The sequence below is a fragment of the Balaenoptera acutorostrata genome, chromosome 10 (assembly GCF_949987535.1).
Source record: "Balaenoptera acutorostrata chromosome 10, mBalAcu1.1, whole genome shotgun sequence".
Taxonomy (NCBI): domain Eukaryota; kingdom Metazoa; phylum Chordata; class Mammalia; order Artiodactyla; family Balaenopteridae; genus Balaenoptera; species Balaenoptera acutorostrata.
In genome coordinates, this window is record NC_080073.1 from 16,303,559 (window position 1) to 16,329,974 (window position 26,416).

The following is a 26,416-nucleotide window of genomic DNA, read 5'->3' on the forward strand; positions in this document are numbered from 1 at the left end:
CCTAAATTAATCCTGACCAATCCTTTCTCTATGCCTGCATTTTAAAATCCAAGCTTTACTGGATATAGACCCCTACTAGATAGCTTTGAGTCAGATATACTTATGATCACCAGTTTCAAATAGGTCATGAGCCCTGCCAGGCAATTCAATTTGCCAAGATTTTTCCAGCGTATTTGCTCTTAGGTCAAATTCATTAGTGATATTGCTTGAGACAAGAATTCTAAGCAAGAGATTTATAAAGGAGTGACGAAAACAGGATAGGACAGGGTAAGAAGTGAAGCAAGGGCCTGGGTTCTGCTGAGTTCCAGCCTCAATATCAACCCATATGGAGTCTGGAACACAAATGGCACTACATAGGTGGACTACCTGAGGCAGAAACAAGATGTTTAGGCTTTTTTATATGGCCCCTCGTAGCCCCCATCCATCAGCCTTCAATGCCCTGCGGCGGGGGATAACCTCCTAGACATTTCTGGGCAAGATGGCTACATTCAACCAAGGGCAATTCTCAGAAGAGTGCATCTATGAGTTGTTCGCAGCCAACCTTCACAGCAGCTGGTGATGGGTGCACTGTGAAGTACATGAGATTTGAGTGGGAGTACCACATCATCTACTACATTCACTTTTTAAATCTCTACTGTAATTACTTAAAAGTTTTTCTATCTTCCTCCTACCTACTAAGCTACTTCCCCCACACTGAATCCCTGCTACTAGCTAAGGCATTTTCCTTTATTGCATACTCTCTTAGAATGGTGTTACTCAAATTCAAAGATCTTATTTCATTTCATATGTGTGCTTAATATCTGTCTCCTCAATGAAACTGAAAGCTCCATGAGAACAAGGACCATTTTGATCACCAGTATTATACCTCTTGGATGTCGAAGAGTGGTACACATATGTTCCTTGACGAATGAATGGATGAAAACAGCTATAACTTCTATAGAACCTACTGTGTGCCACAGACTATGCCAAATGCTTTATTTAATTTCCATAGCAACCAGCGAGCCATATACTAATACTACTCCCATTCCACAGAAGTTAGTTAAGGAAGTCACCCAAGTTTCACACAACTAGTAGGAAGAAGATCTGAGATATTGATCCAAGCAGTCCCTGCTTTTATCTGTTACACTACAGGACATTATATTGCCTTTAAAATGAATGACAGAATGAATAAAGGGCTAATGGAGTAAGAGAAAAGGAAGAAGAGTGGAGGAAGGAAGGAGAGAAGGAGGAAGGATGCATGTAGAGCTACACTATACATGCTACGTATGACGTAGTGAGGAGCTCTGGAGGCTCTCTGAGTGAACTGACGTTTACCCAGTCTTAATCAAATACCAGTTATCACTCAGTTTAGAGCCACACTTCTTCATTTCTAATGTGCTGACTCATTATACTAGATTGTAAAGACCAAATACACGGAGTTGATTTTCCCAAATACTCAGAACTAAGATGCTCAGAAAATTTAACCATCACAAGTCATCCACCACATAGTTTATGTATTAACCAGCAGATGCAGTTCTGAAACTGGGCCCTCCACCAGGCAATGTCTACAGTGGTAACAAAGCATTAAAGGAAAGGTACCAGCTTCACACAGTAAATGTATCACTTTAAATAACTGGAAGCCTAGAGCATCTCAAAAATGGAAGGGAAGACGATACTAATTGTGTGAAACAATTTTGTCTCCTAGGAATCCAGATGGGAAATTAATAGTTGCTCAGGTTTGGAAGGGAACTTAAAGGTCATTCTGTCCAAACCTCTCAGTGGCATCTGTCCCACTCAGGGAATTTTATTATTTATAATTTTTCTTTCCTATAAAGACTCTCATTAATGAATTTATTATTATTATTAAGGTTAAGATTAGAAATTGAGAGCTGGCTGCTTAAAAACTTAGCTGGATTAAAGGTTTGTTTTATCAGATATCTTTTTTAACAAAATGATTCAAGATGTCTTTAGTCATCATCAGAATGTAGGTTGAGCCTTTATGTGTGTGAGAACATTTTCCTGAATTTATTATAATTTCTGTGATTTATGCACAACAGCGATGGAAACAGCTTGGTGTGGGTTCCAAGGCACAGTGTGGGAGGCACTGTGTGTGCACAAATCCTGTTATTTGTTAATAGGATTTGTCCACATACCTTCTGCCCAATCTGTCCAGTGCTTTGAAATATTGCAGCTGCTTTTCATTTCCTGCTAAATCCGATTGGCAGCAATGTCAGTGTTACAGCTCAACCTGCAAACAGAAGCATGACTCCAAGCAAGAATACACAAGTGGCAAAACAGTCATTAATGCTACCACAAAGCAAAAATTTTCCATAGCAGGATGCCATCTGGGGATTTTAGTTACAGTGCTAGGCCCAGTTCTAAAGTAGGATGTTCCATCTGTACGGGATCCAACACAGTGGTTCTTAACTGGGGCGATTTTGCTTCCTACAGGACATTTGGCAATGTCTGGAGACACTTTTGATTGTCCCAACTGAGGGGTGATGCCCATCACATGGGTGGAAGGCCAGGGATGCAGCTAAAAATCCCACAATGCACCTGAAAGTCCTCCATGACAAAGAATTATATCATACATAATTTCAGTAGTGCTGAGGTTGAGAGCCCTGTACAAAGTATTCCAAACCAACCTAAAAGCTATAAATGATGGGCTCCCTTCTTTATCGCCATTTAGGATACAAACAGCAATGCCTACTAGGGAACAAGAACTTTTAAATGCACGGGAACTGATTTGGTACTATATTTCTGTATTGGTGACATTTATGAATATATCTCTTGCTATGCATTTTGACCAGGATAAGAAGTATCAACAATAAGGAGAAAAGCAAATGAAAATTCTTACAAATGTTATAGCTGGAAGGGACTTTTCTAGTCCAGCCTTTACAAACTCTATTCCCTAAACAAGTAGTTCAATAAGACATATCCCATGATTTATAAGCATCCAGGCCGAACGACACAGTGAAATGTTGGTTTAAACAGAGTGAAATATGCTTTGATTATGCATGACCATTCTAAGAGCCTTAAATTGCTCACAGGCACCATGACTCTTCAAAGGTGACTATAGGAAAAAATATATATATATTTAAACTCAATGGATCATTCAATCTTTCACTTCTGTAATATCTGTTAATATTGCCTTAAGCAAATGATCTAGTCCAACCAGCATGTTCATAAGTAAAGAAGTATGGTACAAAAGTGGAGTGATTTGCCCAGGATTACTGACCAAGCAAGGGACAAAGCAAGGACCACATCAAAGACCACCTAACCCAGTCCATTCTTCCTTCCACTATGCAACGTTTCTTTAAACAGCTATACATAGTATTTTAAAGATGAGTTAATTACATTATTACACCATAGTATATAGTGCTTGGAGTAAACATTACTTTACACAGAGCATTTTCAAATTCATTATCCTGTTTAACCCTCACAACTCACATCAAGTTACTTTTTCTCTGCTCTTCTTCCCTTCTTCATTTCATCATCATCTTTCCTCTCATCATCACTACTGCCACTTCTTGAATATAAACTCAACCACTAGAGTTTATCCTGAGGTTATGGTCTTTGTTACCCCAATGTTAAAAACGAGCTGTGGCACACTGGAGCCACTTAATGTTTGTTGAATTGATGGATGCCCCATTTTATAGATAAAGGAGAGGAAGAGGCTAACTTAAGGTAGTACACATTTTTTAAAAACATGCACTTTTCATGTACCTATTGACCGTCTGCATTTCCTCTTTGGAAAAATGTCTATTCAGTTCTTCTGCCCATTTTTTAATTGTTATTTTTTTATGTTAAGCTGTATGACCTATTTAAATATGTTGGATATTAATCCCTTATCAGTCATATCATTTGCAAATATTTTCTCTCATTCAGTAGGTTGTCTTTTCTTTTTGTCAACGATTTCCTTTGCTGTGCAAAAGCCTTTAAGTTTAATTAGATCCCATTTATTTATTTTTGTTTTTATTTCCTTTCCTTTAGGAGATGATCCAAAAAAAAATATTGCTGCAATTTATGTCAAAGGGTGTTCTGCCTATGTTTTCCTCTATGTTTTACAGTATCTGGTCTTACATTTAGGTTTCTAATCCATTTTGAGTTTATTTTTGTATATGGTGTTAGAGAATGTTCTAATTTCATTCTTTTACATGTAGTTGTCCAGTTTTCCCAGCACCACTTACTGAAGTGACTGTGTTCTCTCCATTATATATTCTTGTCTCCTTTGTCATAGATTAAATGACCCTAAGTGTGTGGGCTTATTTCTGGGCTCTTTATCCTGTTCCATTGATCTATGTGTCTGTTTTTGTGCCAGTACCATACTGTTTTGATTACTGTAGCTTTGGAGTAGAGTCTGAAGTCAGGGAGCTTGATTCCTCCAGCTCTGTTCTTTTTCTCAAGATTGTTTGGGTTATTTGGGGTCTTTTGAGTTTCCACACAAATTTTTAAATTATTTGTTATAGTTCTGTGAAAAATTCCATTGGTATTTTGATAGGGATGAATCTGAATCTGAATCTGCAGATTGCCTTGGGTAGTATGATCATTTTAACAATATTAATTTTCCAAATCCAAGAACACAGTATATCTTTCCATCTGTTTGTGTTGTCTTCAATTTCTTTTACCAGTGTCTTGCAAACGAAAACCACAATGAGATATCACCTCACACTTGTCAGAATGGCAATCATCAAAAAGAACACAAATAATAAATGTTAGCGAGGATGTGGAGAAAAGGGAACACTTGTACACTATTACTGGGAATGTAAATTGGTGCAGCTACTGTGGAAAACAGTACAGAGGATTCTCAAAAAACTGAAAATACAACTACCATATGACCCAACAATTCCACTCCTGGATATATATCCAAAAATCCCCCCAAACATTTATTCGAATAGATACATACACCCTAATGTTCATAGCAGCATCATTTACAGTTGCCAAGATATGGAAGCAACCTAAGCATCCATCAACAGATAAATGGATAAAGAAGATGTGGTATATATATGTACAATGGGATACTACTCAGCCATAAAAAAGAACAAAATTTTTCCATTTGCAGCAACATGAATGGACTTGGAGGGCATTATGCTAAGTGAAATAAGTCAGACAGAGAAAGACAAATCCTGTATGATATCACTTACATGTGGAACCTAAAAAATATAACAAACTAATGGATATAACGAAAAAGAGGCAGACTCACAGATACAGAGAACAGCCGACTGGTTACCTGTGGGGAGAGGGAAGGGGGGGAGGGGCAATATACATCTAGGGGAGTAAGAGGTACAAACTATTATGTATAAAATAACCTACAAGGATATATTGTACAACATGGGGAATATAGCTAATATTTTATAATAACTATAAATGGAATAAAACCTTCAAAATTTGTGAATCACTATATTATACACCTGTAACATATAATATTGTACAGCAACTATATTTCAATTAAAAAATAAATATAAATAATAAAAACACAGTATGCTGAAGGCACTATGCTAGTCAATTTTTCATATATCATCTCTTTGCATTAGTGAGAAGTAGTAGCAGCAGCAAGAGATAAGCAAAACTGACAGAGGAAAGGAAAAAAAAAGCACATTCTTCAAGAAAGTATCTAATGGAAACTACAGAATAAGAAGGAAAATTGCAGTACTCTATTTTTTCTTGCTTTTGTGCTTTAAGAGAGTGTAGAGGCAGGCTGGACTTACTTTATACTTCAGCATATTGACTCACATTCGTTTGATTTTATGCAAAAGGCCAATGATTTTGCTGGGGAAAATTTCTCAGTGGAGCTACAAGAAGGGACAGGATGATGAGCAATGAACTTTTCACGACTATCTGGTTAAACTAGCTGGAAATAAACACTTCAGTAGTTTCATTTCAATTTTATTTTTATTTCTTATGGTCATGGAGTCCAGTCAACTTGATGTTTAACTCATAATTCTCAAAAAACAAAACTCAAAAGAACTTACCCCAGAAGTAAAGAGATGAAAGATCATCTCTAATGATGAATTCCCAAACCTGTATCATTATCTAGTAGATTAGCTTACTGAGGACCCTTGTCAGTTCTTCTTCACCAACACAGAGTCCAGCATCACAGAAGATTATCTTAATGAAAGCACTTGTTACTAGGAAGCAATGCTTAACATTGGGATATATTACCAATTTAAAGGGAAGCAAACCTAAAAGGGCATTATAACCAAAAGAAGATAAAACTAGCTTTGAATTAGCTTATTTCTAGACCTAAATTAATGTTTCTAATTTCTAGTAATAGTCGCATGTTTACAAAAATCTTAAATGATCTTGAAGCACATAGCAAGCTAAAGTGAAAGACTGACACAAGATATTTATTAGAAAATCTATTGGTCCATCACTCATTCACATATCAATACATACCAACTATGTAGAAAGCACCAGGCTCAGTGCTGTGGAGGATTAAAGAAAAAGACCATGCTCTTAAGGAAGTTATGTGCTGATAAACAGAATAAGATATAAAAAAAGATAACCCCATGCATATGTGCACAAAACTGAGTAAAAAATGCTCATTGCAGCTTTGTATGTGAAAAAAAAAATTGCAGGGAACATAAATGTCCATAAAGAGAGAAATGGCTAAAATAATAGGAATTATTCACTAAGTGTAATAGCATATCAGCAGCAAGTAGCTCACAAAACAATCCCAATACCCAGAGTTAGAGTGAATAAAGCAAGTTGCTGAATAAACATGGCCACATAAATATTATATATTTATGGGCATATAACATGTATAGGAATGATTAGGGAAAAGTTCTGGAAAGACATAAATGAAATGAAAACAGTGGTGTCCTCCAGGTAAAATACGGGAACCGGGGAGATGGTCATAAAATTATAGTTATACTAGTAATGTTCAGATTTTAAAATTAGAATATATTTATGTATTGTTTATCAAATGTATGTACACAGAGAGATATAGATATAGGTATATATTAACATGATCAATACCATAAGGAAAAGCACATAAAGTGATACATAATTTTAAATGAGTAAAATGGTTTCTTCCAGAAGAAATTATGCAACATTTTGTGTAGAAGCCAAACCTTCTTAGTTATAAAAAGTTCAGAGTTGGATACAAAGTAGCACTATAATACACAAAAATTAAATTAAAATGGTTGCCATGGTTTTGGAGTGAGGGAAAGAGGGATGAATAGGTGGAGCACAGGGGATTTTTAGTGCAGTGAAACTATTGTGTATAAATTGGAACGGTGGATACATGGCATTGCTCACTTGGCAAAATTCAAAGAATTATCCAACACAGAGTGAACCCTAATTTTTCCAATGGACTTTAGTTAGTAATAATGCATCCACACTGGTGCTTCAATTTTAACAAATTTACCACACCAATGTAAGATATTAATAACAGGGGAAACTGTGTGGAGGTATGGTGGGGAGAAGAAGTAGGAAGTGTATAGGAACTCTCTATTTTATGTTCCATTTTTCTGTAGAACTTAAAATACTCTAAGAAATAAAGCCTATTTTAATTTTAGAATGCTATCACAGAAGAATGCATAAACAGCAAGAAGGACATAAATAAAAGAATAATTCATGCTTTGTGTGGAAGCCTTAGCCAGTGGTTATATTATATCCATGACATGAGTTAACACATAGAAGGCACAGAGAGCTCTACTGTGGCTGATACACAGAACATTCAGTGTTTTATCTATTTATTTATTTACTTATTTATTTACCTGATTTATCTGTTTGTTTTGTTTATAATTTTTGATATGTCTTAAAGGAGAAGTAGAATTGTGCCAGGAAGGCAAAGAGTTAAAAATGCTGCAAAAAAAGAAAGAGCTAGGGGCTTCCCTGGTGGCGCAGTGGTTGAGAATCTGCCTGCCAATGCAGGAAACACGGGTTCGAGCCCTGGTCTGGGAGGATCCCACATGCTGTGGAGCGGCTGGGCCCGTGAGCCACAACTACTGAGCCTGCGCGTCTGGAGCCTGTGCTCCACAACAAGAGAGGCCACAATAGTGAGAGGCCCGCGCACCGCGATGAAGAGTGGCCCCCACTTGCCACAACTGGAGAAAGCCCTAGCACAGAAACGAAGACCCAACATAGCAATCAATCAATCAATCAATAAAGAAATCTTAAAAAAAAAAAAAAAAAAAAAAAAGAAAGAGCTAGATTGATGACATCCCATGTGAAAAAGAGCCCTTGCTGGCAATGGAAAAGAATATGGGTGGCTGGAGTGCAGACTCATGTCAAACAGACTGGAGATGGAACCAGAATACTAGGATGAGATTAGACTGTGATATTAGACTGAAAAGGAGTTTGGGTATGGAAATCAAGATTTTTTTTTTCTAAGACCATGACCTACTCACTTCTGTGCTTCTGGAAGATTGATGGGAATGAGAAGAGATGTAGAGAGGCCAGGAAGGGAACAGCGAATGTGTAATAAAGGTGATGGTCTGGGAATTAAAACGAGTGGGTTCAAATTTTGCTTCTCATACTTTCTAGCTGTGTATGTAAACCCAAGACACACATCTTAAATATTTCCAATCTCAATCTCCTCATAAATAAATAAATAAAAGACAAAAAAGGATGAATTCTGGGCAGTGGAAAGATAAAAGGTGTGACAACGACCCAGCTTGAGTTACTGGAAGAATGGTGATGTTAACGACAAACATAGAAAACTAAGAGAGGCAAGAAGTTTAGGCAAAGAGTTTGACCAGAGACATAGGACTTCAAGGTTTTCCAAAATATACAAAGAGCTCATACAACTCAACAACAACAAAAAAACAAACAACACAATTGAAAAATGGACAGAAGACCTAAATATACATTTTTCCAAAGAAGACATACAGATCGAATAGGCACATGAAAAGATGCTCAACATTGCTAATTATTAGAGAAATGCAAACCAAAATGACAATGAGATACCACCTCATGCTGGTCAGAATGACCACTAAAAAGTCTACAAATAATAAATGCTGGAGATGGTGTAGCGAAAAGGGAACCCTCGTACACTGCTGGTGGAAATGTTAAGTTGGTGCAACCACTATGGAAAACAGTATGGAGGTTCCTCAAAAAACTAAAAATAGAGTTGCCATATGATCCAGCAATCCCACTCCTGGGCATATATCTGGACAAAACTATAATTTGAAAAGATACATGCACCCCTATGTTCATAGCAACACTGTTTACAATAGCCAAGACATGGAAGCAACCAAAATGACCATCAACAGATGAACGGATAAAGAAGACCTGGTACATACATACAATAGAATATTACTCAGCCATAAAAAAGAATAAAATAATGCATTTGCAGCAACATGGATGGACCTAGAGATTATCATACTAAGTGAAGTAAGTCAGAAAGAGAAAGGCAAACACCGTATGATATCACTTATATGTGGAATCTAAAATATGACACAAATGAACCTATCTACAAAACAGAAACAGACTCACATAGAGAACAAACCTGTGATTGCCAAGGGGGAGGGAAGGTAGGAGAGGGATGGAGTGGGAGTTCAGGCTTAGCAGATGCAAACTAATATATAGAATGGATAAACAACAAGGTCCTATTGTATAGCACAGGGAACTATATTCAATACCCTGTGATAAACCATACTGGAAAAGAATATAAAAAAGAATGTATATAAGTATAACTGAATCACTTTGCTGTACAGCAGAAATTAACACAACACTGTAAATCAACTATACTTCAATTAAAAAAGATATTCATCCCAAATCCAACTGAAATCAGAGAGTAGTAAGCAATGTGAGGGGGTAAAACAAACAAACAAACAGAGAACTTCAGAGCTTAGGGGCAGGGGACTATATGTGAAACTGAGACATTAACTGATTCACAGTAAATGGGCACCATAGGTGCAGGGAAAACATGCAGGATAATGCCTGTGATGAAGGCGGAAGGCTGTGGAGGAACTATGTACAAACCACTCACAATTTGCAACTAGTGGGAAAGGAGCAGGAAGGTAAGAGTGGATTCCACGGAGGCTCTGAAGAATTCTCTCTGAAAACCAGTATGCTTCTACCGGCCTACTTATCTCTTTATATTTCATCTCATACAGGGTCTCCACACAAATGCCTTAAAGGCACGTCTCAGTCTGCATGGGCTGCTATAACAGAATACCATTGATGGAGTGGCTTAAACAACATTTATTCTTATAGTTCTGGAAGCTGGAAGTCCAAGATCAAGGGGCCAGCAACATAGGTTTTGTTCTGAGGCCTTCTCTTGGCTTGTAGGTGGCCACCAATGCACCTTGTGCAAATATGATCTCTTCTTTATGTGCTCATGGAGAAAGAGGGAGAGAGAGAGGGAGAGGGAGAGAGAGAGAGAGAGAGCGCTAGCTCTCTGATGTCTCTTCTTATAATGGCATTAATCCTATCATAAGGGCTCCACCCTCATGGCCTGATTACCTCTGAAAGACCCATATCCAAATACAACACACTAGGGGTTAAGGCTTCAACATGAATTTTGAAGGGAACACAACTCAGTGCACAGCAAGGCACTACTACTTCTTGCAAGTACATCATAGTTAGGACTCATAATTTTCTGAATAATAATTTTCTAACTACCTCTTAAATTTTAGTATTTTCTGCTATAAGAGAAAATGAAAGATCATTGAGAAATATCTTAACTACTCTATTAAATCCATTATATATTTACACATACACATGCACATACAGGCACACAAAACTACAGTTTATAAACAACTGTTCTAAAAATAGTTTGTAGTGAAAATTTACCTTGTTTAAGACCCATCATTCTTATTACTTTAAAAACTTGGTGCTTTATGAGATATCTTTAAAAGAACATTATTCTCCAAAGTCAACATATTTGTTAGAAAATGTGTTTTGTTTTACAGGCAGGAGTAATCTCATATATTAGAAGAAAAAGTGTATATTTTAATATGCCATATTAAAACATTTTGAAGATTTATAAAGAAGGATGTAATGATATACTGGGGGAAATGATAAAAGTGATGTTGAAAAATGAATATACCTATATTTTGATAATTTTTCTCTCTCTTATCATAAAAAAATGACCTTTGTCATGTTCATTACTATTTTTCACTACATTATTTCAATTACTAAACCAATGGAGTATTGCCTAATTTTTTATAATAATTTTAAAACAGCCACTTCTACATTAATTTTGCTCACTGTCATACTGCATCACTGATTATTTTATTCAGTGTATAGTATTTTACCACTGTTATAGAAGGACCAAATTGAATTACAGATGTGTAAACTCTATCTGGTATTGTTCACTTATCAGATATTTTATTATTCTACTAATTACAGCATCTATCATGTTCAGGGTAGAGGTGAGGGTTACTAAGGCATTAGTATTAGTCTAGGAACTTTAAAGTTAAGTGATTCACTCTTTTCCCTAAACCAATCTCATTGTTTCTCCATCAGACTCAAATTGCATCTTATGGTTTTATTCGGTGACTAATTAATGCCATTTTCCAAAACAAATCTCTGACAGGGTTGAGAACCAAAGCCTAATTTACAATACAAAAACAATGGACCATGTGGTCATGGACAGTGGCTTTTACTCAAAAGTCAATGCCAGCTAATTTCAGTGCTTGGAAAGTTGCACAAGGGATCGATGGCAACTTATTCTTTACAAGGTCTTCCCATTAACAATCCAAATGTCCAACAGTATGACTGTCATCCTCCTAAGAAAGGACTTCAGAAGGCAACAAACAAGATGAAAGCAATAATGACCATAAAGTGCATCCCACAGTGCTGCGCACATAATAATTGTTCAATAAATGCTAGCTAATGACAGTAAGAGTGCTATACTACCAGATTTAGTAAGGATCTTGGTTAAAGTTCAGAGAATAAACAATATCAAAAATTAAAAGGACTCCAACATATATTTGATATGTAAATTTCTAAGTATGTCACAGAAGAATCCTTAGTTCAGTTCCTGGAAAACGGTATGTGTCTCTTATTCATTTACTGAATGAGGGCATGAATCAATGCTCTTCAGAACAAACTATGTATGTGAGCAAAGGAGGAGGCATGAGAAACTACTGCAGGACTCTCCCTTTCATAGTCCTCTGTATAATGACCATGCTAGGCTGCTCTTACCTAGGTAAGCTAAATCCCAATAACTGTCACAGGGATCAAACAAAATCTGCACCTTGCCAGGTTTGCAAGCCTGACAGAATCAAGGCAGCTCCGTGAGAGTCAAAACATAATAATTATTAAATAAAAATCTGGAAAAATGCCAAAAAACAGGAGTTAACTTTTACTCTGTCTTTCCCTACAGGATATATTAAGCCAAAATTGAGGGGAGGAGAACGTGGTGTTTTTTATGGTAAATCCTGAGATTCTGTATTAAATGCCTCTAACATAATAAATATTATTTCTTTAATTTGAACAGTATTTAAACTCCATAGATTATTCCACATTTATATAATTTTAGAGTCAGTCTTGGCAGCATCATAATTAGAGAGAAAACACATTTTTAAAAATTACATTGCTATAAGATTATTTTCTTTGTCTTCCCTTCACTAGATATGCATTGTTTAAAGTTTTATCCTTCTGTATATATAACCATTTTAACTTTCTGTTTTCCAAGCATCCTTAAAAGTGTACTTCTGCAATATCCTGAGGGAAATGTTGCTCTAATTGCATTTTTAAATTATTACACGTGTGTATGCTGAGTAGGACTTAGTTTATGTCTCTGCCTATTAGGTAATTTTACCTTGAAGTTTGAAATAATTTGTTATTAAACATTGTTTAAATAATCCCATGACAACACTGTAGCCATTAATATGTCTAGCTATGATTATTTATTCATACATAATATCTATCACGTATGAGCTAATGTCACAATAAGCCAGTCACTAACTCAATGTTAAATCCTGTATCTAATTCTGCTGCTGCAGATCCCCTTCACTTTAAAACCACTTTTTGAAATTTCTAATTCAGCATTATGTGAGTAAAACCAAGTTGCGATTATATACAAAATTATGTTAACTCTAATGGGAATTATAGGATTTCAGTCTTGATATATGTTATTAAGCTGCCAGTACAAAACTTCATAGTTACAAAGGCCTATAATTTTCTAGACTTTTTACCCACAGAGTCTTCCCTTCCCTTCCCCCTATTTTTAAAATATAATGTGGTGGGGGAGGGATGGAGTGGGAGTTTGGGATCAGCAGATGCAAGCTAGTATATATAGGATGGATAAACAACAAGGTCCTACTGTATAGCACAGGGAACTACATTCAATATCGTGTGATAGACCATAATGGAAAAGAATATGAAAAAAGAAATGTATACATATGTATAACTGAATCACTTTGCTGTACGGCAGAAATTAACACAACATTGTAAATCGACTATACTTCAATTTAAAAAATAAAAAAAAATAATGTAATATAACACAGCACAACATAATACATTACACAGAGTTTTAAGACGTAAAGCAGGTAAGACTAGGCCTCTCTGGTTGAAGGAGATGAACAGACCCCCTTCTATCCCTCCCTTTTGAGCTCTTCCTAGGGCGTCCCCTAAGGCTGTTCTGTGGAATCCTGGGTTCCACAGAAAACTGCTAAAATAACATGTCTTTTTCTAGATTCGAACATGACAAAACTAACGACAGTGCTGGAGAATCTCTGGTCCAACACCTGTTGTGTTCAGTAAGTATATCTGGATAGGTAGTGCAAGAGAAAACTCCTCAGTGCACTTTAATCATTTTTATTGGAAATGGTGACAAAAGTGGATCCCACAAGAGTTCATTTCTCAGGGCCTCTGTTCCAGAACACAATTGGATTAATAGGAGATTCTAAGAAATCATAAAGAATATAATGTATCTGTGTGATACTAATTTTGATCAATTCAATTGATCATTCAAATACCTCCTTACTGTAGTCTGTGCCACTTTTGAAGCCTTTTTGAAAATCAAATATAATAGATTTTTTTTTCTATTTCTTAGCATCCAGCTGCTTTTTAAAAATAATGTGACATTCGGTCTAGGAAGAAGGAAAAGCAGGGACTGTCTTATTTTGTGATCAATTTCTCTGTCAGGAATTCTTTTCTCTCTCTCTTTTCCCCTCTTCTCCTCTCCCTCTCTGTCTCTATCTCTCCATCTCTGTTCCCTTCTCCCTTACTCTGGAAGAGGCACTGAAGTTAGGGGGAATGTGCATCTAACTCTAAGCTACAGCCATCTTAGATTTTTCAAGAGTTTCTCTCTACATATCTGTGCAGTAAAACACACCAGTCCAAAGCCTTCCTCACTTCTGTACATATAGTATTCTATATATCCTGGAACTCGATAAGTAATCCAATTTTAAGATTCTGGATGTTTTCCATGGAAGCTCTTATTACACACATTAATCTTTCTTTTTCCTAAGTAGACTCAACTTTTATAAATTCTTTTTCCTTCTATTTCAAATTAACAAAGACCAAAGCTTTCTTAACACAATATCTTAGATCCAGATCAGTGATTCTAAAACTAAAACTGTCTGAGATAAATCTAGCATAAAGAATATTTTACTTTGTTTAATAATTTTTCTAAAATATCTTTATTTTTTCATTGCATTGTACCTTTGTCAAAAATCAAATGACTATATTTGCCTGAATTTATTTCTGGTATCTCTATTTTTTTCCATTAATTTCTGTGTCTGTTCTTTTAGCACTACCACGAAATCATGATTACTGCAGCTCTGTAAGTTATGAAATTGGCTTATATAACATACATCATGACTGAATTCCCACAAACTCCCATTACAGTTAAAACAATTCTACATATTTCTGAGAAAATAAGCTAGACTTGGTTTTACATAATTTTTGAAATCATTTTGGCTATTATAGTCTCTCTGTTTTTCCATAGAATTGGCTTGGAAATATCTATCAACAGCAATAAAAAAAATAGCCTGCTGGGATTTTGATTGAGATTGTATTGAATGTAGAGATCAAATTAGGCAGAACTTACATCTTAATGATACTGAGTGCTCCAATTCATGAACACGGTATAACTCTGCATTTATCTAAGTCTTTTTTAAAAGATTTCTTTAATCAGTGTTTTGTGGATTTAGTAAAGATTCTGTACCTATGCTATTAGATGTATATCTATTATTTCATTTTCTGATGCTTTTAAGAAATATACTGATTTTTAAATTTTCTATTTTTTGTAGCTCATTGCTAGCATATAGAAGTACATATTTTTGCTATCCACAAACTTATAAAACTCACTTGTTCATTTTGGGAATTTTTTTTAGATCTTCCGATGTCTGACATAGATAATCATGCCATCCACAAATAGAGATGATTGTATTTCTTCTTTCCCAAAATGTACGTATGCTTTTTATCTGTTTATTTTGTAATGGCTAAAACTTTATTAAAAATGATTTTGAGTAGGAATGATGAGACAAAGTTCCCTCGAGTTTTGTATTATCTTAAAGACAAAAAATTCAATCTTTCAGCACAAGGTTGTGGAATTTTTCCACATCCACTTAAGAGAACAATATATTATGTTTCATCTCCCAGGTCTACCTCACAATGAAGTGTGAGGGCTCTTTCCAATCTTTGGTGTGTGAGCCTGGAGGGGATTATGAAGAAAGATCTTGCAAGCAAAGAAGGAACAAATTCAGCCAATTTCTGTAGCCCACAAGTGCTTCCCACTGTCCTTTCACAAGAATTTCCCATACTTCGCCTTCATTAATCTGTCATCTAGTCTTGCCAAACTCTTCTAACCAGTTTGGTTGTGTCTGCTCAGGTGAGCAAGTGCTCAGTGTCCTTCCTGTACTCACTTCTCTCTCCTTAGACTTTCGCTTAGTTGGATGTTCTGCCAATGGGTTCAAAAAAATGTCATGAATTTAAAGTTAGTCTTTTTTTTTTTTTTTAAATTTTAAGAGCAAGATCAATACTCCTTCCAATTCTCTACCTATCAGGACAGAAATTCTTGTGATTCACTTACTCTTATTGTCTAAAACAGGCATTTTTTGTTTTACTTTAAAAGTAAGTTTACTGCCCACAGCATAATATAATTAGCTTCTGAATATCTTTTACAAAATAAAATCCACATGATTCCTAATGATTATGAACCCTTGAAATGTTACGAATTTGTGTTTAGCTGAAAACTTTACATTTGTTTACAGTTCCTATAAAATAAGATACAATTATAATCCTAAGAGAAACAATAAGAACAGGGTACAAAAACTGCATACCTCATTAATAATTAAAGCCAATCTATGCTTTGTTATATTTTTGCTTAAATGCTCATCAAAATTCCATAAACCACATGAAAGAAATCATAAAATAAATGAACACACCCTGAAATGAAATGTAGTTGTTGAATCATGAAGAAATAAAGCTACGAATGCTGAACCTAAATAGAAAACAGAACAAAGAATTGCCTGCTTCCATCTATCATTTCTCATCTGGGAGTAGAAAGCCTCATGGAGAATCCCACACCACAGTTTAATAACAGTAACCCTGGGTATTGGGCTTCGTATTTCATACATTTAAGTATAAGGCATTATACTCTGGAGATGAGAAGATAGCAGATTTTGGAATCAGACAGATTTGGCTCCAACCTTAAATTCAACTCCATCAGTTAACCATAAGTTACTTCATGGATAATGAAACAGGCTCCCCAAGAAAATAGACTTATGTTAAAATATTTCAGGATTATCTCCAGATAGCATGGAAATTAATGGCCTAATAAGTTCAAATTGACAATGGATACCCAGAAGAACAACCACTGTGATCACGTACTTGCAATTATTTTGGTGAAATTTGGAGGTGAAATAACATACTCTTTGGCATGGCAGCCTTGTTTAGTGAATAGAAAGCACTGACTTTTTGAGCCAAAGACAATTGGGATCTAATTCCAGCCATGCCTTTATTCAGACAGCAAACTTTTGTAAATAAATCATTAAACTGATATGACCTACAGTTTATTCACCTACGAAACGAGAATTAAAAATATCTTTCTCTCAGGACTGTCATAAGCAATGCATGCAAAATGCCTAAATCTCTGTTCCTCCTCCTCCTCCTCCTGCTTCACTTTAAATATCACAGAGCTTGAGAACACAAAGTTCAAGAGTCAATCCCAAATCTAGTTGCACATCCTTGCCTCAACCAAGATAAGAAACATTACCATGCTGTAACGTATTTCCATGTTTATACTTAACAATTAAGATAAAGAATGCCTGAAATAAAAACTTTACAATTGTGATAACACAATAGTGCTCTGAGGTTTTTTAAAAAATCACTTTTAAACTCAATTTAATTATCAATTTCAGCTTTCCAAAATAATCAGGTGACCAGGAATAAATTAGATTTCAGGTATACTAATGTTGCTATTATCAAATATCAAATTAAACAATGACATAGCAGACTGGATGTTATAGATAGTCCATACTTAGACATGTTCTTTGCTCTTTATACTATTTGAAACCTTTGATGTTTTTAATGATTCATTATCTATGGCTATCTTATTGATTTGCCTTACAGTGACCCTGTGAAAAGCTTACAAACTTCTCTAAAAAACTAAATTGGGGCTTCCCTGGTGGCGCAGTGGTTGAGAATCTGCCTGCTAATGCAGGGGACACGGGTTCGAGCCCTGGTCTGGGAAGATCCCACATGCCACGGAGCAGCTGGGCCCGTGAGCCACAATTGCTGAGCCTGCGCGTCTGGAGCCTGTGCCCCGCGACGGGAGGGGCCGCGATAGAGAAAGGCCCGCGCACCGCGATGAAGAGCGGTCCCCGCACCGCGATGAAGAGTGGCCCCCGCTTGCCGCAACTGGAGAAAGCCCTCGCACGAACCGAAGACCCAACACAGCCAAAAATAAATAAATAAATAAATAAATAAATAAATAAATAAATAAATAAGAAAATCCTTTAAAAAAAAAAAAAAACTAAATTGTACTTTTCCATAATAAGACAAGTCACCCAGGTTTAAATTCATTCTATCTGAAAGTATTTTTAACAGCTTTATTGAGGTATAATTGATATAAATTGTGTATTTAATGTACACAACTTGATGAATTTGGATGTATGCATATACCTGCAATACTATCACCACAATTAAGATAATTCCCATATCCATCATCTCCAAAAGTTTCCTAATGCTCCTTTGTTAAGTCTAAGTTTAAAAGTGAATACCATATGCCCCAGTCACTCTGACTTTTAATAAAGAACACAATGAATGTAAGGAACATTTACTGGGAAGACACGTTATTTGAATAGATATGTTAGTTTCTGCCATGATGCTTTCTAACATAAACTCAGCTGACAAGTTACTTTGAGGTAATTAAAAAAACAAAAACAAAAAAACTGTTACTGGTGGGGGGACAAAAAAAAAAAAAAAAGTCTGGTTTTTCAAGTTCCACTATCAGCAAATAGGATTTTTTTTTAAATACCACATGTTGATTTAAATGCAAATAGAGTAATCTTCAGAAAAACACCTTAGACTTCTTAAGATTTCACTGAATGTCAAAATAAATTGTCAACAAATATCCTCAGCAGACATTTCTTCATCTTTGGTTTCAGGCACTGGCTTGGGCCAATACGATTGTCCATTTCCCACTCAGTTTTGTAATAATCACAAAATACATTTCTAATTCCATCTACCTCTGGCCACTGAATGGGTTCCTTTTCCAGGCCTCTTGGTTCCTGTGGACAGGCTCTCTGTGTATCCTACAGATTAAATATCGAAGAATTCTGGAAAAGCATTAGAGAAAACTTGCTAGATTACATGTGAATTCTGGTCTCTAGCTTTCATAAAATCAGTCTCATTCTCCAGAGTATCTCTTGTCTTTCATGCTTACTGTTTCATCTTTTCTATACTTGATGAGGTTTGCTTTTTCCATGCAGGTTACTGTTATATCTGGCATGCAATGTAAACCCAGTGAACTGTGAGTCCCTTCACCTTTAAGAGACTCTTTCTTTTTTTAAAACAGTAAGTAGAAACGTTTTCCATATTGTCAATGTAATTTTAGGAAACATGGAGAATTTCACATTTGTTTCTTAAACTAATTTCTCTCAAAATATTGAAATATAACCATGAGAAACTATAGTGTAAGAAAAAAATATTCTTATTAATGTAAGCCAAACCCACAATTCTGATTCTAGTTCTAATAACTTTACTTCAGCCAAGACACTGGTCATCCATATACTGGAATATTTACTTAAATCATTACATGAAAAAGGATATCATTTGACCCTTGGTTGAACTACAAACAGGAAATCAAGAAAAACATCACAAAGAAAGAAGAACAAAGGGTCATGTGAAACTCAGAATATGCCATAATGTTGAATGATTATAAATGATCTTTCCGATAAAATTATCCCGCATGTCATTTTTATAGTTTTAAGTGTCATTCCTAATGTTTCCTAACCAGCTAAACACAATCACTGATCACTTCATCCAGACAATTGACAATCTATTCATCCCTCCATCCTCTTATTCATCAATCCATCCTTTCATCTTTACTGATTATCTACTTATATAAGTCCCTGTGTTAATGCTGAGAGAAACTCAAAGATGGTCAGTGTAGAACTGATTGTTTACCAGCCAGTTTAGTAAAGGGATCTACTTTACTGTTTAAATGTAAAAACTCTGAGTCACAAAGATCTAAATTCAAATCCCATCTCTGCTAACTATTAGTTATCGGTTATGTGCACTTTGCTTAACCTCTCTCTCCCTTGCCTAAATTTACTTATTTGTAAAATAGAGGTTATAAAATCTACATTTGATGGTAGGAGGATGTTTAAATGAGATTATCATACAACCTGTTTGTTGACCTCAGAAATGGTAACTATCATTATTATTCCAGAGATGGGACGAAAAACATAACACAAATAGGAGCTAAGAATCATCAAATATTACTGATGGAAAGAAGCATTCAGAGACATCAGCAGAGTACAATGACATAAAACGAAAGCAAAGAAAGAGGTTTAAATTTTTATGTAAAGGAGTATCAAATGCTACGGAAAAATGGAATGACTATTTCCAAGCCTTGGTTCTTCCTGGGAATACGTCAGAAAGTATGATGGATTAAGTTGTGTTTTTTGGTTTTTGTTTTTTTAATTTATTTTATTAAAAAAAAAATTTTTTTTAATTTAATGGCACGCATACCTGGAAGCAATGGCATTGCATAAATAAGCAAAAAAAAAACAAAACCCCACACATACATGTATGTATATGTATACAGATATGTATACACACACGTATATACTCATGTGCTATGTCATACCCCCACACACAAGTTTGATTTGAACAATTATTATACATTTGAATATTAATTTAGAAATGTTTGAATACACAGAAGCTCCAAATGAGGAACTGTTGTAAAGCTTTTGCTGGTGTTATTTCTGATAAAAATAAAATCTACAATTACTTCTTTACTTTCTGGGTAGTCAATTATAGTACTTATTCTTCTAGATTCCTCATATTATATATATAAAGGAACAAGAAAATAAAATAAGAACAAAAATATAAAGAAAGTAGAGAATCAGTTGGGATGCCACCTTAGAGGGCAACCATCAGAGGTCTGAATATAATCTAATTAGTTAAAGCTATATGCTACACCATATAAGCTTCAGTGAAGATATATCCTTAGAGTTTGTTACATAATTTATTTGGGCCATTATTTAAAAGTGGGAAATACAAAAATAAGGAAGACATTTGATTCAGGTGGTCTCTAATTGTAATGGAAAGTGTGTAGAATTTATAGTCAGAGAAATCTGGAGATTCAGATTACAGATGACCTTAATCCCCATGGATAAATTACTTTATCACTTTCAGTCTGTTAGTGTGACAGCGTGTCAGGCAAACTCCTCCAAGTTTGCCTGAGATTTTCCTGGCTGTAGCACGGAGGACCCCATGTTCCAGGAACCCTTAGCTACAGGCAACCTGGGATGGTTTGCCTAGGACTGTCCTGGTTTTAAAACTAAATATTCCACATCACAAAAACCCCCTCAGTACAGGTAAGCAGGACAGTTATTTACCCTACTACTAATACTAACATTATTATGATTATAGCCTTGAATAAAAGAGAGTACTTTTTATTTGTGTGCTGAGTATGTGTGTGTGTATATATACTGATAATTGCTTTGTTGATATGAGTAAAATGTAATATAGAAAAAAGACTGTTACACAAATTCCTATTTTGAAAACGATTTGCTGGGAATGATGCAAAGATACATTTGAGATGTTTGCAAGAGTGTGAGCTGTCTTCAGATGCACAAATATAAGCATGTTTAAGTGTTTAGATGTACTTTTTTTTAATTTATCTATCTATCTATTTATTTATTTATTTTTGGCTGCATTGGGTCTTCATTGCTGCGCATGGGCTTTCTCTAGTTGTGGTGAGCGGGGGCTTCTCTTCGTTGTGGTACGTGGCTTCTCACTGCGGTGGCTTCTCGTTGCAGAGCATGGGCTCTAGGTGCACGGGCTCAGTGGTTGTGGCATGCAGGCTCAGTAGTTGCGGCACGTGGGCTCAGTAGTTGTGGCACGCGGGGTTCAGTAGTTGTGTCTTCCGGGCTCTAGAGTACAGGCTCACTAGTTGTGGCGCACGGGCTTAGCTGCTCCGTGTCATGTGGGATCTTCCCAGACCAGGGATTGAACCCGTGTCCCCTGCACTGGCAGGCGGATTCTTAACCACTACCCCACCAGGGAAGCCCCTGTAGATGTACTGTGAGTGGTTCCAGAAGGTGGAACTGAGACCTACAGGTGAGAGATATGAGAGGTAAATGACAGCTCAATATAAATAATTTTTTTTAAAAAAACTGTTCAACTAGGAAACAGACTAATGTAGCATGCCCCAAGGCAGATTTGAAAAGCAAAGCACACACTGTAGCCACAGCCCAAAAGGCTTACATTATCACTTAACATGCTTTAAATGCAACATCATTCTGGCCCCTTTGCATGGAGGAGTCAGCCTTTTTAAACTGATCTTCATTCTTAGGCCAATAGATAATGAGGAGACATTTTAGCAATAAATACAGAATAGGAACACATTTTCCCCTTACTTCTCCAATCCTTATAAACTTTATGTGTTAATCTTAATTCTCTTTTATCACCTGTTTTTGTTTCTAATGTCAAACAAAGCTGCTCCCTGGGAGCAGAGCTAATCCAGAACTCCCTGTGGCTTAAACCAATCATTGGAGGTGATTTCCCTATTTTCTCTACATCTGCTATGAGCTAGAGGAGCAAAAGCATTATACACTGGGGCTAAAGAATGAATACTGGCCAGAGCCCTTGGAGGTGGTGATCTTCAGGCTCTACAGATCTATAAAACTAGTCACCCCAAAAGAAGTTGGTTGAAAGACCACCTTACCAACATCATCTCTGAGTTTCCTTTCCTGCCAACATTTTTTTCTGGATGCCAGCATACACTATGATGACAAGTAAAGAGGAGGTTCTCTGTGAGATCCCCAAACTCACTGAAGCTGAAACCTTGTCTTTCTTTGATAGGACTGGCATGCTGATTCAAAAATACTATCTTTCCTTTTAAGTGACCGGTGACTGAAATTGTTACTTTCCTCTTGGCAAATGCAAAGAGGAAGAGAGGACCACAAGGTCTGGATAGGAGGAAATGAGTCAAATGCAAAGACTAATCTATTAGTAATCCTGTGTAGTTGCAATGTAGGGGCCTGTGCTTTTGAAATAAGCCACCTTTTAGGGACCAACAAGGAACACATGTGCCTTGTGAAGTGGCAAATTTCCATCATTTATATATGGGGCATCTACTATTTGACAAGGCGATGTGCTTTTTATACTCAGCTTACTCAAGCAGAAATCATGGACGACTGTCAGAAGATAGTTCAGGAGGTTCTTTCATGGGACGAGATACCCCCCAAGTCTAAGGTCTTATGATTTTCTATATAAATGTGGTTTTTTTCCCTCTTGCTATTGCTATCCCATTGCAGCAAATATTATCCCATCAACACATTAACATGGCATTCTCACAGTTCCCCAGAAGAAAGTACTCAATACACTTTTTGTTAAATAAAGGAATGCTGGCTGGATGAGTGATATGACTTCTAGAAAGAAAGATAAAGAATTAGCAACCAAATACACTAAATTTTGGTAATTGTGCAAATCACTTTCAAAAAATAAGTGATCCACTGAATTCCACTTGCCTGACAAATCTCATTTCAACTTAGGACACCAGGGTTTTCACTTCCTAATCATCAGTTCATCCTTTTTACCACCTCATATGCCTTTTCAGAGCACAAAGACAGCACAATATTATTCTTTTAGACTTTTCAATTTGGGTCTTGGTGAAAATTGGATGAGACAGGACTATTTTTAGGACAGAATGACTTTTTTGCCAATAAGGTAAATGTCATTTTATTGGGAAAATAGGGTAGATCCATGAAAGGATGTGAAAGCTCTAGCATTTGTCATGGCACCTTAAACTCCCTGGGCCTCAGAATTTTAAATGATAAAACGGGGTGAAGATTAGGCCCCAGTTCTTTACATCCATTTATATTAGAGTCTTTTATTTGTATGTTTCCCCCTACCAGACTCTGAGCTTCAGGCAAATACACAGTCATGTCTTATTCATCTATTCATAATCATAATGTTAAAATTAAAAAGAGAACTTATTGGTATAGAATGCAAAGTCTGGAAAAGTACTAGCTTCAGGCACAGCTGCATCCAGAAGATCAAACAATGTTTCAACATTCTATCTCTGTCTTTCTTCACATGTTGACCTCTGACAGCTTTAGGCTTGTCCTATCTTTCCACTTAGCAATTCTACTGAACAGAACACTTCTCATTAGCTAGTACCACCAAAACTCCAGGAATGAGTTTCATTACCTTGGATCACAGACACATGCCTTAAGCAGTTCCTATGGCTCCTGAAGCTGAATATGCTAACTGGTGAGACATTTTTTTATTTACTTGCCCTAGGGAGTAAGGGTCAGGGCAGGGTAAGATTTAGCCCCATCTAAACTGGTCAGAACCATTTGGACTAAGTGTGGCAGAGGAATATTACCCTAAAAATAAACAGAGAAGAAGTAAGGAATTCCAGAAAGATATTCGGGTTATTACAGATCCAAAAGTGTTTGGCTTTTAAACTATCATCATTGGTAGCATAATGGCAAGGGTACTTGTCAGAAAATATTTAGACTACACAAGTGAAATATAAGATAACTAGATGAATTTTAAAAATGAAAGCAATGATAGCCAACATCCTGTGTAATTGTTTCTCCTGCTGAATTTCACATTCTATTGAATTTTTCCCCTTGAAGACATTTATGCTTCAAATATTAGATTAATGCTGGTTTCATGCAATTCATTTCTAGTCCAACAGTCTATGCATTTTTTCCTTTCAAATAAGAACCTCTAAAAAACTATTTTTCTGCTAAATTATAAATTCTACTAAATTATAACTCAAAGTAAACATGTTTTATCAAATTGAAATACATTTTTTCAATCTTTTGAAACTTATGCTAAAATATTATTATTAAAAATGCAATAAAGATAAAGAGTACAAAATAATGAATTACTCTGCAAAACTTAAAATATGGGTGGAGGTGTTTCATAATTCTCTATTTGGGGGTCGCTCTACTTAATACATTTCCCTTACAATTAAGTGAATTTGAAGAAACAAAGAATATAGGTACACCTGAAATTTAAAACTATTTCAATTTCACAATATTGATTCTTAAAGCAATCTACATGTAGATTCAATGCAATGCCTATCAAACTACCAACGGCATTCTTCACAGAATTAGAACAAAAAATTTTACAATTTGTATGGAAACACAAAAGACCCCGAATAGCCAAAGCAACCTTGAGAAAGAAAAACAGAGCTGGAGAAATCAGGCTCCCCAGCTTCAAACTATGCTACAAAGCTACAGTAATCAAGACAGTATGGTACTGGCACAGAAACAGAAATATGGATCAATGGTACAGGATAGAAAGCCGAGAGATAAACCCATGCACATATGGTCACCTAATTTACAACAAAGGAGGCAAGAACATACAATGGAGAAAAGACAGTTTCTTCAATAAGTGGTGCTGGGAAAACTGGACAGCTACATGTAAAAGAATGAAATTAGAACTCTACTTAACCCCATACACAAAAATAAACTCAAAATGGATTAAAGACCTAAATGTAAGACCAGACACTATAAAACTCTTAGAGGAAAACACAGGAAAAACATTCTTCGACATAAACCACAGCAAGATCTTTTTTGACCCACCTCCTAGAGAAATGGAAATAAAAACAAAAATAAACATATAGGACCTAATTAAAATTCAAAACTTTTGCACAGCAAAGGAAACCATAAACAAGACAAAAAGACAACCCTCAGAATGGGAGAAAATATTTGCAAATGAAACCATGGACAAAGGACTAATCTCCAAAATAGACAAACAGCTCATGGAGCTCAATATCAAAAAAACAAACAATTCAGTTAAAAAAAGGCGGATGACCTAAATAAACATTTCACCAAAGAAGACATACAGATGGTCAAGAGGCACATGAAAAGATGCTCAACATCACTAATTATTAGAGAAATGCAAATCAAAACTATAATGAGGTATCACCTCACACCAGTCAGAATGGCCATTATCAAAAAATCTAGAAACAATAAATGCTGGAAAGCGTGTGGTGAAAAAGGAACCCTCCTGCACTGCTGTTGGGAATGTAAATTGATATAACCACTATGGAGAACAGTATGGAGGTTCCTTAAAAAACTAAAAATAGAACTACCATATGACCAGCAATCCCACTACTGGGCAAATACCCTGAGAAAACCATAATTCAAAAAGAGTCATGTACCACAATGTTCATTGCAGCACTATTTACAATAGCCAGGACATGGAAGCAACCTAAATGTCCATCAACAGATGAATGGATAAAGAAGATGTGGCACATATATACAATGGACTATTACTCAGCCAGAAAAAGAAACGAAATTGAGTTATTTGTAGTGAGGTGAATGGACCTAGAGTCTGTCATACAGGGTGAAGTAAGTCAGAAAGAGAAAAACAAATACAGTATGCTAACACATATAAATGGAATCTTAAAAAAAAAAATGGTACTGATGAACCTAGTGGCAGGGCAGAAATAAAGACACAGACATAGAGGATGGACTTGAGGACACGGGGTGGGTGGGGGGGGTGCGAAGTGAGAGTAGCATCGACATATATACACTACCAAACGTAAAATAGATAGCTGGTGGGAAGCAGCAGCATAGCACGGGGAGATCAGCTTGGTGCTTTGCCATGACCTAGAGACATGGGATAGGGAGGGTGGGAGGGTGGCTGAAGAGGGAGGGGATATGGGGATATATGTATCCATACGACTGATTCACTTTGTTGTACGACAGAAACTAACAGTATTGTGAAGCAATCATACTCTAATAAAGATCTATTGAAAAAAATAAAAATAAATAAAAATAAAAATATTATTTCAAATAGTACTTACTTTTAAGAGATCCATACATTAGTT